The following is a 14,926-nucleotide window of genomic DNA, read 5'->3' as shown; positions in this document are numbered from 1 at the left end:
AATACAGAATTTTCTTAGCTACCTATCAAAAGGGAATATTAGTAATATTTATGGGAGCAATAAGAATAGCCAGGAAATTTCCTGTTTTCACAAGAGATCAACCATTTTTAGGGTGCCTTATGAAGTCAGTCTGGCATCATTTTAGATGCCAGGAAGTTAGAACAGCTTTTGAAGGCAATGTACAGAAAGCTGAGTGCTCTGCATTATAGCTCAGAAGAACAATAGATCCCTTTGTTCAGGGATCCTGATGTTAAAAGAAGAAATTTCTTGTTTATGTACTGCCTTGGCCTCTAAGTCCTGGTTGCTACTAATAGAAGTCCTTTCAGAGCACTCTGAGTGATCAGAATCTTGAAGATCTTTCTGTAAAAACATTAGATAGAACAAAAATAAAGAAGAAAAAGAACCTCCTAAAGTCTGCCTTTCCACAGGTAATGTATCTTTGAGTATGAATTTCAAAGTGGGTAGAGAACATGCTTCTGCTTGGCATGGAAATAAATAGTGGAAATAATAAAAAAATCAGGAAATATTCTTAGCTTATCAGTTCTATGGGTGTATTAGCAACTTAGATGAGAATAGTTTTCATGATGAAAAGTTAACTGTGCATGTTCCTGAACTGTTATTGCAAAATAAGAGGAAGGGGGAAGTTTAATAAATACTGTTTTGGGTTGGGCTCATTTCTGTGCTTTTACATATCTTTTAACAGCTGTGGGCAGGGGACCATGGAGCAGACATGTTTCTGTTCTCAAATGGAAAAAAATAACCTTCAGAAATTTTCATTGGACAATATTCAAAAACTAAGAGCATTTAAATTTTTCCTCAGGCAAGAAGCCATTTTACAAAAAGACAAATTGCAGGAACCACCCAAACAGACCAAAATTTTCAATAATTTTCTTTGTTTGAGGTTTGCTTTAACATAGCCTTCATTTTTACACTCAACCTACAGAGTGTGAATTCACCCAATTTCACAATTTGGGTGTGACCTCTTTCACACCCAACCTATTAAACAGCACTGCATGAACAACTTCTAGATAATGAGAAAAATCAGTCAGCAAAATAATATTTTAAAGGAAGGTCGACACGTTGCAAATGTGGATGTAATAAAGCTATATTAATAAATGTTTAGGTTTGTCCTTCTGCAGAAGAATATATTGCTTTTTCATAAGTCCTGGATGTGTGCAAGTCCCACTGGAGATGAGAGCAGATGCTACTTTGAAAGTCAAATTACTTTTCTAGAAACTTATATGTAGATTCTGAGGTACAGATTTTCTTTCTAGAATGGGAAAAGCAATGCTAGCTAAGCCTTCTGAAAATCTTTTTCTCATGGACTCAGACTTTTAATATGCAAATTCAAATTCTGCTTTGCTCATGAGTCCACACTGTTGCTGCCTCTCCATGACAGCTGATGTGGACTGGTGGGAAATGTTGAGCAAAACTCTAGTGTAGGCAATGCCAGAGAGGCTCATTCCTGTGTTTTTGGGAAGCACTTCAAGACAGCAGTGCAGTAGAGCATTTCTTTTGTATGTTACACTCAATCCCAGATGCAGCCACATTGTCTTCAACAAATTGGTTAAATGATGCAAGTTAAAGAAGGAGCTGAGAGAACTCTCCCAGATCAAAGGCTGACAGGGCAAAGAGTCAGACTCTGACCAGCTGGAGCTTTTTTCCTGCACATTGGAAACCTCTGCTCCAACTTTGATTCATACTTTACCACCCTGTGTCACACCACCTCTTCAGTTCCCAGAGCCTCCCCAGAAAGCATCAGATCTCTTTATTGACTGAATTAGCTGTTTTTTTGCCCATGGCACAGTGCTGATGTTCCCAAAGTCCTCTTGGGAAGCCCTCCTTGGCATTATTTGGTGCCATATAAGGGTCTTAACTTTTATCAAGGTTACTTATGGACACTGAATTTTTTGCTAATTCTTACTAATTTCATCTGGCTGACGCCAGGTCTCTGCCTTGCCTGACCTCTTGTGAAGAGGAAGCAAGATGATGCTTTGTTGTTTTTTTCACAACTGGTCTCCAGAGGAGAAATTCCCAATTTCATCTGCAGTGCTCTGCAACACAATTCCCTCCTGACACCCTCCTCCAGCCTCTCTTTACTGTAAATTGCAAGGACTTCATTGAGCTGGAAGCCTCCCCTGGCATTGTACATGTAGCAGACAGCAGTGATTTCACACAGCTCCCTCCTGACCTGACTGTGGCTCTGGAGAATTTGAATGGTTGAATGGGAATGGTTGTGGAGACTTTAAATGGGCTGGAGACCTGTGGAGGATGGGTGCATTTGCCAAAACTGCCCCAAGCAAGGAAGTCAGATGTGCAAGGGAGACCAACAGCAGCATCAGTGTCAGCACTACTGAGTCATCTCCCTGTTGGAACCAAACACAATAGTGACACTGCCCAGCCAATGCCTTCCCTGAAAAGAAATAATTTATTTTTTCACCCTCTGTGAGATGAAGGTCTTCCTTTCTTTAAGCTCATGAAACCACCCTCTGTTTTCTGAGTTCAGTTGCATTTAAGCAGCTTGTGAGTGTGTTATATGGCGGATGAGTTCCTTGGTATTTATGCAATGGGAAAAAATTCAGATGAGTAAACTCATGTTTTATGACTCAGCAGACATCGTCTCAGTTTCTGGCTCTCACGTGATCTCTTTCTACAACCTTGGGCAAGCTCCTTAATCACTTGCTGTGCCATCCCTACACAACTTCTCTTATCAGTGTCTCTTCTATCCATCACCTCTGTATTGCAAATGTTATCCTACATATTTGTGTAGCACTTACCAGCAAAGAAACTTTGCTCCTGATAATCCCAAGGCATCAATGGAATTAAGAGTAATATCTGAGTAATCAACCACAGCATTTCCTCATCCTTTAACATGTCCTCTGGATGCCTTCCAAAAATTGCCAAACTAGAAACTAGAGCACTAATAAGAATGTATCTCCTGTCATGTATTTTGGCTAAAGGCTCCAGAAATAAGGAACTTTCAATGCTGAAAGACTCAGCACAGATGCTGTGCCGGCAGGGAACAAGGATGCAAAGGGAGAATTGGAGCCATGAGCTGCCTGGCAGCTACTGCAAAGAGTGAAGCTCTATTTATTCACTGTAACATTCTCTGTCTCATCTTCTTCCTGCCAGAGAGTTGTGCATAGGTGACAGAAGCTAGAAAATACACTTTGTTTCCTCCCCATATGCTTAGAGTTATCAGGAGATACTTTTCCCAGGGGTCTGCCTCCTATAAGACCTTTCCAGGCACAGATCAAGGAAAGGGAAAGTGAAATACTCCCTAAAGAGCTGCCTTTGGAGATATAGCAACATATGAGATACCATGAGGTACCGCTGTACCTCTATCACCTGTAGGCAGAGTGTCACATAACTAAAAATTAGTTCCTAAGTTCAGGAAAAGCTGACATCAGCCATAGTAGTGGGTTTGAAAAATAAATAAATGCCAAAGACAGGACTAAATGAGAGAACACCTTCTTCTCAATCAGTTTCAGGTGGGCACAGTTCTGCCCCTAAGAGGCAGCTGGGTAGGACTGGTCTCTTTTGGCAGTACCCAAGGGCTATATAAGCATTTGTGTGGCAGTAGCTCCCTATTTGATCTGCTCTCCCAAGCAGCATTGCTGTACCAAGAACCAGTGGATTCCTCAGCACTGCAACATTTCCTGCAGTGTGAGGGAGCTCCCTCAATGTCCCCATGGCAAGCTGCTAAGGTGAGTGGTGGGATAACTCTGCCCAGGGTTAGGAGACAAGAAGGTAGCACAGGCTTTCCAGATCCCTGCTCCAGTTGGATAGGGGTTTCTGTGGTCTGTTATGAAGTGCTGGATGTTTACATTTTGCTTTTCCTGTCGGAAGAAATAGATCTGGCAAACAGCCAGCAAGCTATTTCTGGAAAACTATTTTCCTGGTAATTAAAAGCACCTGGACAGACTTTCCTTGTCCAAACAGCGCTGTCTGGCCAGGCCAGGCTTTTAGGGTCAGCGTTTCAGGCACTGAACAGCTTTAACAGTGGCAGGAACTTAAGAGTTCGAGGTGTTCCTTCTTCACCTCATGCATCTTGAATGTTGATTTGCAACCCAAGTTAAAGATGACAAAGGACTGAATGAAAGTCTGTGACTGCTAAAGTGTCAAAAGCTCCTCAAACCCCAGACTTTCCTTCTGGCTCAGCCAGGTGTTCAAAGATCACAAGAAGAACTTATCATGTGTTTTTTGCCTCACCCCTCCCACCTTCTAGGTTATGATCCTTTAGGGAGCTTTTGGGTCATGATTCAGGATCCAACCATATTTCATTTAAAATAAAATCTTTTAGTATTTCCCGCTTGTGACGCAAATGCAAGAGCTTCCGCAAAGAAAAAAAAAAACCCTGTCATGAAGCTGGCAGTCACACTGTTAAAGGTGGTGCTGCTCTAGTCAAAGTGAAATTAAATCAGAGAAATTGAGATTATTTATAGTTGTCTGGCAGCAAGATCAGACTTTGCACTGCATTTTGGCTGCTGCTACTTCTTTACTAGCTTTACTAGTCAATGGGTGTCCCTTAGAGAATGCATTGTGGCTACCTACTGATGTCTGGGGAGGGCAGGGGACCGGCAGGACCTCCTGAGAGCAAGATTATCTGCTGGCTAACAGCTGTGTTCCAGCTTCTTATGGCAGAGCCTAGGTGAGGCAGTAAAGCTCGCATGGCCAGAGCAAGTGCTGCAGCTAGTGGGATACCAAGAGGGAACATGGCCCACATTTGTGGATAAATGAGTTATAGAAGTAACAGGACATGGATGATAGGCTTCTGTGACCAGGGAATGAGGGCTGAGGAACAAGGGGAGGCAAATTAGGGAATCTTCTTGGCAGCAACCCTGTAGAAAGGAATAGCACCACCACTGACTGCTAAATAAATTCCTCACATCTTCTGTTTCTCTGCTAAAGCTCTTGTTTTTCTTTTGCCTATGCCTGTCTTAACTTCCTCCTCAGCCCATGCTTTTATCCAGCACCAAGCTCCAGTGACACACATCTGAAAAGTGAGTTAATATATGAAAGGGAAGGAGTTACTCCATCAAATCTTTAATCCTCTAAACAAAAATCTAAGTTATTTCTCTTATCTATAAGGCTTGTTTAGAAAATCAAAACTTCTAATGAGCATGCAGACAACAATCAAGATTAATCTTTCTGTATCTTTAGACCAGGGCAAGTTAAAACTTGAGGACCTCTTGAGCAGAGGAGAACAGCAAATAAAATTTTGATAATTAATCAGAATCTCTTGGCTACTCAGGTCAACATATTAACGGTTTTAACTTTAATTTTGAATCATCTGTCTTTAGAAAAAGACTTGCTGCATTGTGGAGATAGATACCCCTTGTAGAATCAGAACTGGCTTATAAACTAGGTAAGAGTGATGCTGCAACAAATAATTTAAATTGGGTTGTAGTTATCTCACCAAGCCATATATTAATAGTAAAAGCAAGATCAAGTTCTGGTGAAGAAAAAGTATGCTTTCTAGAAGAGAAACTTAATCAGTTTTATTCCCCAGATTAATTAAGTATGCTGGATATAGGAAATGAATTAATTTTGAAAATGCCCCATTATAATTCCTTCTGATAACCACTAAGAAGCATAAGCACATCTTCCATTATCTCTTGCTTTCCTCAGCTACAGGAATTAGAAATCATTCAGAAGGACACAGTGCTTTGAAACTACAAGACACCCACCTGCCTGGGAGCCAGGCGAGGCTGGTCACATCGCTGTAGTAGACAGGCCTGGTGAGTATTCCCATGACAATGATTTTTTTCCCTCTATCTGTCATTGAGTGTCACTCTTAGAGTGCATTAGCACAAAGAAGCCAGTAACTGAGAGTGAAGAGCTTAGTCCTGGCAGAAAGCCTCAGCACTGTCTGCTCTGTCAAAGATGACAGCATAGTCTGACAGAAAAGCCATGCAACGTGCTTATGGCCTCTCCTGCAGTGCTTGCTGCTACACATTGAGTCCTGCCTCTGCTTAGTGCAGTAGCAGCAATGCTCCTTCAACAAGAAAAACCCCTAGTTTCAATGTTTCCTTGCTTTTTTTTGTTTTATTTCTGATCAGCTGCTTCAAATCTTTATTTCCTTGCTTTGGTATCACATGGAGGTATGTGTTCTAGGGAGAAATAAGGCAGTAGTTTTCTGCCATGCCCTTGAGATCTGTTTTCCCCCCACCCTCTATTTTCATTCTCCCATTTGTTATTTCTCACCAAAAAGGAGCAGTTTTGCAGTGACACAGTTAATTTGAGCAAGTCTACTGCTGTAGAAGCACATATAGTATTTACCTGGAGTTATGTGCTTAATCTCTTAACTAGCAACAGAGGTGACAGGTACAGCTCCTTAGTCAAGCCCTTATGGGGACTAAAAGATTGCAAAACCACATCACCTCTGTCAGAGAACATAGTCCATGGAGCCACTGCCCCTCTGCAAGGTGTGTTTTGGAGTTACTCTGCTCTGCAGCAATGAGTAAAGTATAGAAAGTGACAAATTATTCCTTGTTTTCATAAGCCTCTAAAGCTGTTATAACAGCTTATATCTGTATAGATGCACTCTGGAAAGTTCAGGATCTTTCAGAAAAAGGAAGTTTTCCCTTTTAAAAGGACAGATTATTCACCCAACCTTTAAGCTCTCAGCTGTAAAATTAATTTGGATTGTTGCTGGTGAATGCCCACTGAAGCAGATTGAATCTAATCCAACAGTTTTTAGAAGGATCTTTACCTTCCTTGGTGACTGTTAGTTGTGGATGTGACTTCCTTGCCCTTTGGACTCTTGTTTTCCTGGAGAACAGAAGTGCTGTTCAGAACAGCCTGTTACACTGAGGAATGACAGGTGGAATCATTGCACACACAAACTAATAATCCTAAAAGCAGTGCGTTGGTGCATCATGTTTATGCAAGAAGAACACAGGGAAATGGAATGATTTAATTCATTATTTGATGTATATTTTATTTCACTTACTAGAGTTTAGTGAACATTTGTTTGAAAGCTTTTCCCATTACCATCAGAAGGCTGTACAGCACTGACTGGGTTGAAGTGCTAGAAGGAAAGGAGTTAGTTTTAAAAACAGATGTTTTAAAAAATGTTACCAAAACCTAGAACCTGGGATTTTTGAAAAGGATCTATCAAGCTAGGCACTTGGCTCTCAATGAGAGTTGAAAGGCCAGCACAAGGATCTGGCCAGCTAAGCCTCAGCATGTCTTAAAGGATGTTCAGGACTGTGGTGCCACAGTAAATAGCAGGCTGTTGCCAAAACACCATTTCCAGTCAGACAGGACAAGTAAACCAACAAAGATCAGAGCACATCACCAGGCATTAGAATTGCAAGTGCAAGGATGCAAATTCAGAGCCAGGGAGTTCAACCATGCTAGCTAGGATGTGAACTGATAATTTTTGATGTCAGCTTTTGTTTTCTTCCCAGGAAAATATCTTCCTAACCTTCTTGCCATCTTGCTGTTTAAGCTAAGGGTTGCTGCCAAGCTGCTTGAAACTATCCCAATTCAACTACAGCAGTTTGAGCACAGTAAATAGGACCTGATATCCACCAAGAGAAGCCTTAACATATCTTCCTGATGTACAGTGATGGATACAAGCACTTCAGGGATGCAGTCTCACCTCTTCCTTTTTGCCTCTTTGATTCCTGTCATTTTTTGCATACCTTTGTAAAAAGGAGATGTTTACCTTAAAACAGGCATTTGTGCAGAAAATACTGGTTATGTGTAAAACAGGCCAGTTGCATTCCAGCCAGTGGTTTTATTGCTCAGAAAACTGCTTCTCCCACTTTTATGATATTGCCAAATGTACATTGCCATGAAAATAGTTCATGCTTCAGTACCATCTGTTGAACAAGCACAAGATGACATGCCTATATTTTAGGGGCAATCTCTGCAATGGACCCAAAGTTAAATGGCCCTGAAGATGCTAATTGCTCTCCTAGGATGTCCATAAGCAGCCAGTTCCTGATGTAGTTGACATGCATCACAATTGGAAGACACCTGCATTTCTGCATCATTTCTCCATGTTATGGGTAGAAGGGGAGTAGGGGTAGGGTTTTGCTAATAAGCAGAACATTATAAATGCCCAGCATTCAAACTGTGCTCCACCCTCCCACCACAATTTGTAATGTCAGAAGAAAGGGAAAAGGAGGCTGACCCATTTTGTCACAGAATTTCAGTGGATTTAATTTTTAACCTTTTAAATTTTTCCTTCTTTAATGGATATCTGTCACATTGGGATTTCAGCAGTCATCTATGACTCTAGAATGACAATCCTCTGATGTGGAAACCTTGGTCCTGTTTAAGCAATGATATTTTTGCAAGTGGTGTCACAACCATGTTTTTTCTGACAAGTTTTTTAAAGTTTCAGTGCTTAAAGATGGCAGGGTGTGTTGTGGGAGATCATGGCAGATGGGGCTTCTGGACAACATAAGGTATCCAGCCACTCTCTTTTCTAATGCCCTTGACAGAGGTTGCCTGTCATGCACACACCTGCTGGTTTCTAGGAGGCAGGTGATTTCACTCATTATCAAGGGCAGACTCAGCTGTTGTAATGTTTTGTAGCACCAAGTTTAGCTTGGTGTTATTTCATTTGGATTATATGGTGTCATTTATAGGACTTAAATAGTAATTGAAAGTGATTCTGCTGGAACTTTATATGCCGAGAAAAAATTATGCCTTTCTTTCATGAGCTTGGAGACAAGGACAAAAAAAACCTGGCAGATGGAGAAGGGAAAATGTTTCTGCCAGCTTCTGGTATTTCCCAGAATCCTGCCAGTCACTGCTTCCTGGCTCTCCATGCTACCTCAGAGCTCTAGCTCCTGTATGGGGCAGCTGAGCTATGGTTGTGGCCTTTGGTAATATGGCAGGTAATATTGAGCAGGGCTTTCCTCTTGCCTGTTCTGCAAATCTGAGTAAAACTCTAAGTGTATTTATTGTGCTAGAGCCCTTTGCAACCCATGACATTACTCCTGGCTGAAACCAAGTGGTTGCATGGGACCTTGCATTGGTGAGACAGGCTATAGGACCACAACTTCCTTCCTAGTGGAACAGAGTCCATTCATTCCCGTGTAGCAGATCACCTGTTTAAAAGGCTGGTGTCTGTTTGAACTCCAATCACTTACAAAGAGATTCTGTTATGCTAGAAGTAGCTCAAGAGCTGTATAATCATGCATCTGCTGTGTGGGAAGGGACCCACATGGATCACAAGAAATCCAGCTCCTGGCCCTGAGCAGAACTCCCAAAATCACACCATGTGCATTGTCCAAATTTTGTCAGGCTTGCTGCTCCATGGGGAACCTGTTCCAGGTGAAGAACCTTTTCCTGATATCCAACCTAAACGCACCCTGACTCAACTTCAGGCCATTCCCTTGGGTCCTGTCACTGTCACCACTGAGATCAGAGTCTGCCCCTCCTCTTCCCCTCAGGAGGAAGCTGTAACTGCAATGAGGTCTCCCCTCAGTCTCCTCCAGGCTGAACAGACCAAGTGACCTCAGCTGCTCCTCATCCAGCTTCACCTCCAGGCCCTCTGCCACCTTCATAGCCCTTCTTTAGATGCTTTCTAATACCCCTCTATCTTTGTTATACTCTAGCACCCAAAACTGCACACAGCCACACCAGTGCAGAACAGGACAATCACCTCACTTAACCTCACCTCCCCTGACAGGCTGCTGATGCTGAGCCTGAGGCATCCCAGGACACAGCTGGCCCTCGTGGCTGCCAGGGCAGCTGACTCAATGCTTTGGAGTGTGCTAGTCTGTGTGGTTTTAATGCATATTTTCCCTTCAATTACTATGTGAAATATATCCTCCCACTCACCTGCCTTCCCACACAAAGGAAGCTGGCCACTGAGTGAACTTAAGAGACTGAAGGCATTACCCACTTCCAAAAGTCATTTTCAGCTATGGCACTTTAAAGACCTCTTGGAAGTTTGTAAGGGAAAAAAAAAAAAAGAAAATTCAGTTTCTCTTTGCTGGCCCCCACAGCAAAAAAAAAACTTCTCCCCCTCAGTCAAAATAAAACCACCCCAAACCTGGACTGACCAGAAGTCAGGTTAACTTCCCTCTCTCTTGTAAGAAGTGACAGGTTTTCTTTGAATGTCCTGTTTTACCCTCCATCTGACAGCTGTCTCTGCTAGCAGCTCAATGCACCTTTAATTTCTTGTAATGAAAAAAATAAAAAGGTACTGTTTAGGAGGTAAAATACCACCCAGCAGTCTCCAGCCAGTACTCCCTGCAGCTACAGGCTGTGGAGGGCTTGCAGCAGCAGAAACCAGGTTAGAGCCACATCCAACATTTGAAACATTCCTGCATGATGGTAGGACTATCTGAGTCTGAACATGAAATACTTCTTGAGTGCTTCAATCCTGACCTTGACAGAGGCAGAAAAGAAGTTTAAAAATTGATACCAGGTGAGGCATTTGGCAACTCACTGTTTTTTTCACCAAAGCTGCTGCTGAGGTTAGTGTAGAATTCCTCTGTTGTAGTGTTAAAGGCACTTGTAGATCTGCTTGAGAGTTGTTCCCAAAAGACTCATTTCTGGGTTTGATGGTACATGGAAGCCTGGAGGACTCTTTGAAAGTCTGAGGTGCTGTAAGTAAGAGCCAGAGCAATGTCAGCCAGAAAGAGCACTTTGGGCTCCCATAACTCCAGGGCTGTGGACAGGACAGAAGTTAATTTGGAATTATGTGTGGGTCACAGATGTCCCATAATGTCTGAATCTGAGGACTTGCAAGGGAAAGCAAAGCCAGAGCAGATCTCAGACCTTAGTCTGATATCACAGCAGAGAGCCTCCCTCCTTTGTGAAGGACAATAGTAACACACCCTGTTACATGTTACCTGTCTCACTGAGGCAGCAGGCCACATGCTAATACATTTGTTTCTTTATATGGTGTATCCTTATGCTTTGCACTGTTTTGGCTGTAAACAGTAGTCAAGGAATGCTCTACTTGCCCAGTCAGTGATGAATCCACCCAACCCAGTAGCCTGTCTCCAGCAGTGGCATTAGGAGATTCTGTTCAGGAAGAGAAACAAACCCTACTGCTCTCTGAGGACCATTCCCAGCATCCAAACATTGCAGGCTCATCTCTGCCTTCTCCCTGTTTACTGTCCATGAATGTGTCCGTGAAGTTTTGGAACTGCTCATACTGTTTGCCTTTAAAACCTGCTGTGACTACATATTTCACATGCAGTCACACGTGCCATGTACAAAAGCACTGTATTATGACTGTTAAATTGGATTTAGTGAACAAGTTTTTCATTCATCTTATTTCCAGGAAGCTTTCTCCTCTCCTAACTGAAAACTCTCAGTTTTTTAAGGGTCCCTTGATAAGACAGCTGCACAATCACCCACATTTCTTTACCTGCCCTTCTTGGTACCTTCCCTCAGTCCATTCTGTCCCTCTTGCAGTGCTGAGAGCAGTGAAAAGCCTCAGTCAGGATGTGGGTGCTCCTGGGTTTTACACATTGGCAAAACCAGGCTCTCTGCATTGTTCTCAATTCCCTTCCTGATGATGCTCAACAATTGGGTACTTCTTCTGGCTGACACTGCACATTGAGCTGTTGAATGAAACTGGGAATAACTAATGAGAATACACTATTGTCATCAAGGCTGGCTGTGATATGCAGTTAAATATGGCCATTCTGACTTTTTTTTTCTTTTTTAAACTCCATTCTATTGGCAGTCTCAGTGAAAGACAAATATTACCAGACAGGGTAACTGCTCCAAATTGGACAACTTTGGATCACTACATTTTTGCAGTCTTGCAATTCTGCCCAGAGAATTAGTAGTATTCCTTATGGTGTAAACTGGAGCACCCATAAGTAATATGTACATTCTTCCTGGACTTGTGTGCAGGGGCCCAATGTGACTTAAACTAAGGCCTCTTTTGAAAACTTGATCATAAGGATGTGGAATAACTTCTTTCTGACACTTCCATTTGAAGAGGCTTTATGACTCAGATGCACAAATTAACTTTTAGTGAGTTAAAAAGTAGAAGCTTTAGCCCAGAAGCAACACCTACCCAGTTTCAGAAGCCTGTCATGCATATAGCTTTAATAAGAGCCTGTCAAATAAACAAAACTCACCTATAGAAACAATTAGGCAGTAGCAGTAGTAATTCAGGAAATTTCCAGCAGGTTAGTAACAAGCTGTGAAGAGCCTGTGGCCTGAAAGGCAACCTTGAGCCTCTAATTCCTGGGAAATTGTTTGTGTTGTGATGGTTATTGCTGCTGACCAACTAGCACCTGGAAGAGCTTTAAAAAATTTGGCTTTTAATTTCTCTTTTCCATTTTCAGCATGTGAAGGCAGTTCTGGCATGAGTCACGGCTCTTTGAGGTCCATCTCTTCCTGAGGTGTGCATGGGCAGCAGTGAAGCAGAGAGTGCTGTGAAGGGCAGAAGCATTGATGGAAGGAAGCAATTAGGTACACGTGTGGTTCTTTCTCCATGGAGCTCTCAAAATCTAATCAGAAAAGCTTTTTTAGTACCCTCCTCCCAGAATCCTAAGCAGTCTAGAGGACACAAATATTTCTTTAGAATCTGTACATTAAAAAAAAAGTTTGATTGCTACCTGTGGTTTGTTTGTTGTGGTTTTTTTTCTCCAATGAATTAAACAGAAATTACATTTCTGTTCTGTTTTATGCTACAAAATAACTACACTTTTTAGTGCCTGATGTTTCTTGACACTTTTCCCCCCTTTTCTTGTGGCCATCTTCAGCATATCTCAGTCTTTTCAAATGTTTATGAATCTTCATAGTTCACTCCTCTGTCCTACAGACAGAGTCCCTGGTAGTTGGAGGGTAGGTACTTCCCAACACCCCAGAAATGTCTCTGGAAAGGAGCCAGTTCTTTCTTTGAGGTCTGGTAAGAGTCAGTCAGAGAGACACCCTGAAAGAGTAAGAAACCCAGGCTCTCTGTGTGCCCGTTGAACCCACTGCGCATAAATCCTACTGATGGCATTTGTTATGGTTGTAATTAAAGACATGCCACAAAGGTAACTTTTTACTACAATCCTAGAAATATTCTGCTTAGAGTCTCTACAAGCAAATCTAATGTAGTTCTCTACTATTTTGAATGCTTCAGAAATGAGACTGTGCCCCAGAATTTCATAGCCCTCCTGGGTCAGGTTCTCGACATACAAGTAGTCATACGATGTACACTCAGCCACAAGTGTTAATGAGAAAGTAATTAATTACAGATTCCATGTAGCTTGTATTTGAAAAGCTCCACCAGTTATACCAGATCCAGACAGACATGGTGTGGTGAAAGGAATTCAGCTTCCTGTAATTGTGATGTAGTTGCCCAGTTAGCTCTCTGGAGCAAAGAATTAACGTAGCCTAAGAAATATAACACCCTTTGCTTCTCATTGGGTTCTGTAGCCTCTTCAATAGAGAAGAATGAGTGAACTTAAAAGTCCAAGGATGTCTAGAGTCTGGAGATACTTAAAACTTTAACAGGTGAGAATCCCACTTCTTGCTTTCTTGGTGCATTTTAATATTTTTTTTCATTTAGTTTTCTCTTTCAGAGCGGGCTGCCATTACTGCTGACATCAGTGAAGAGATTCCCACTGAATTTCAAGAGTGACTGGATTAGTTACCAGGCTTTTATACTAGAAAGGTATGTAATTAAAAAAAGCCACACTGTTCCCAGTTGGGCTGGAGCCAAGGATGACCAAGCGTGCTTACTCAAGTGCAGCTGTGGCACTTGAGGTGCAGCCCAGACAATGGAACCCAGTCTGGCCAGAAGCTGCAGTTTGGCAGCTTAGACCCACTGGGGGTCTGCCCAGGCATGGGGAGAATTTATTTTATGAGTCAGAGCTGTAATTTCCAAATGGCAGGGTTTGATCTGCAGAAGTTATGTCAGCATAACAACTTCACAGCAGCCAGTGAGACTTCTGTCAGGTGTGTGGTTTACCAGGAGGAATCTTCAGCTGGAAAAAAATTCTCAGGTGCTTTGCACTGAATGGAAAGCGTAAAAAATTTTATTAATGTTTTTTGTATAGTGTTTATTGCTTCATTTCAGTACTCCCTAACATTAAAAAAAACACCAAAACAACCCTTTTCTGAAGTAATTCTCTATTTCCTACAAATCTTACTGACACAAAGTGATGCCCATATGTCTACCTCCAGCTGTAGGTCTCAGCCTCCCAAACAAGGTTTGTGTGTGCCCTTACAGAACAATAGAATAGTTTGGTTTCAAAGGGATGTTAAAAGATGATCCAGTCCAGCTGCCCTGTGATAAGCAGGAACATCTCCAACTCCATCAGGTTGCTCAGAGCCCCGCCCAATATGCCCTTTAACATCTCCAGGGATGGTTCATCTACAACTGCCCTATGCAACCAGTTCCAGTGATTCACCACCCTCACTGTAAAACTTTCCTTCCTCATATCCAGTCTGAATTAACTGTCTTTTAGTTTAGAACAATTCCCTCTTACCCTATAACAACGGGCCACGCTAAAAAGTCTGTCCCCATCTTTCTTGCAATCTCTCTTTCAGTACTGAGAGGCTCTAATATGGTTTCCCAGGAGCCTTCTCTTTTCCAGAGAACAACCCCAATGTCCTTATTCTTGTGAATTTTCCCATGAACTCCCATGGAAATAGTTGCTTCCGTAATGCTATGCACATGTTTTGAGGGCTCAGAAAAGACAGGGAAATGATAAACATATGAGCTCAAAACTTCTGAGAAAATGAGGACTGCCAGCGTTTCCGTAATTAAAGATATGCTCTGTAAACTGTCCCTGCCTCCCCCTTTCCCTTATGAATGAAATGTGGAACACTTCACTGAGCCTGGGAAGTAAGTTAAGGTTACAGAAGTGATTGCGTTTGATGATGTCACGGCCCTTTCGATGACATGGATAAAACACGGATAAAACACGATGACATGTCCAAACTCGTGCCTGGGGCGGGATGAGACTTTCTTGGGGGACTGTTTGGGGATGAA

The 14,926-nt window shown here is 42.2% G+C and overlaps 1 long non-coding RNA gene across 1 annotated transcript; it reads left to right on the top strand.

The window, feature by feature from the left end:
• The first annotated feature begins 3,557 nt into the window (after positions 1-3,557).
• LOC135303454 (uncharacterized) lies at positions 3,558-14,080 on the top strand. Its single transcript, XR_010364927.1, has 6 exons — positions 3,558-3,707; positions 5,632-5,741; positions 12,285-12,411; positions 13,366-13,443; positions 13,512-13,603; positions 13,824-14,080. It is a non-coding gene; the product is annotated as an uncharacterized LOC135303454 (long non-coding RNA).
• The last annotated feature ends 846 nt before the right edge of the window (positions 14,081-14,926 follow it).

The sequence above is a fragment of the Passer domesticus genome, chromosome 6 (genome assembly GCF_036417665.1).
Source record: "Passer domesticus isolate bPasDom1 chromosome 6, bPasDom1.hap1, whole genome shotgun sequence".
Classification (NCBI taxonomy): Eukaryota; Metazoa; Chordata; class Aves; order Passeriformes; family Passeridae; genus Passer; species Passer domesticus.
The sequence above is the reverse complement of the archived record's forward strand: the minus strand, read 5'-3'. Positions and strand labels throughout refer to the sequence as shown.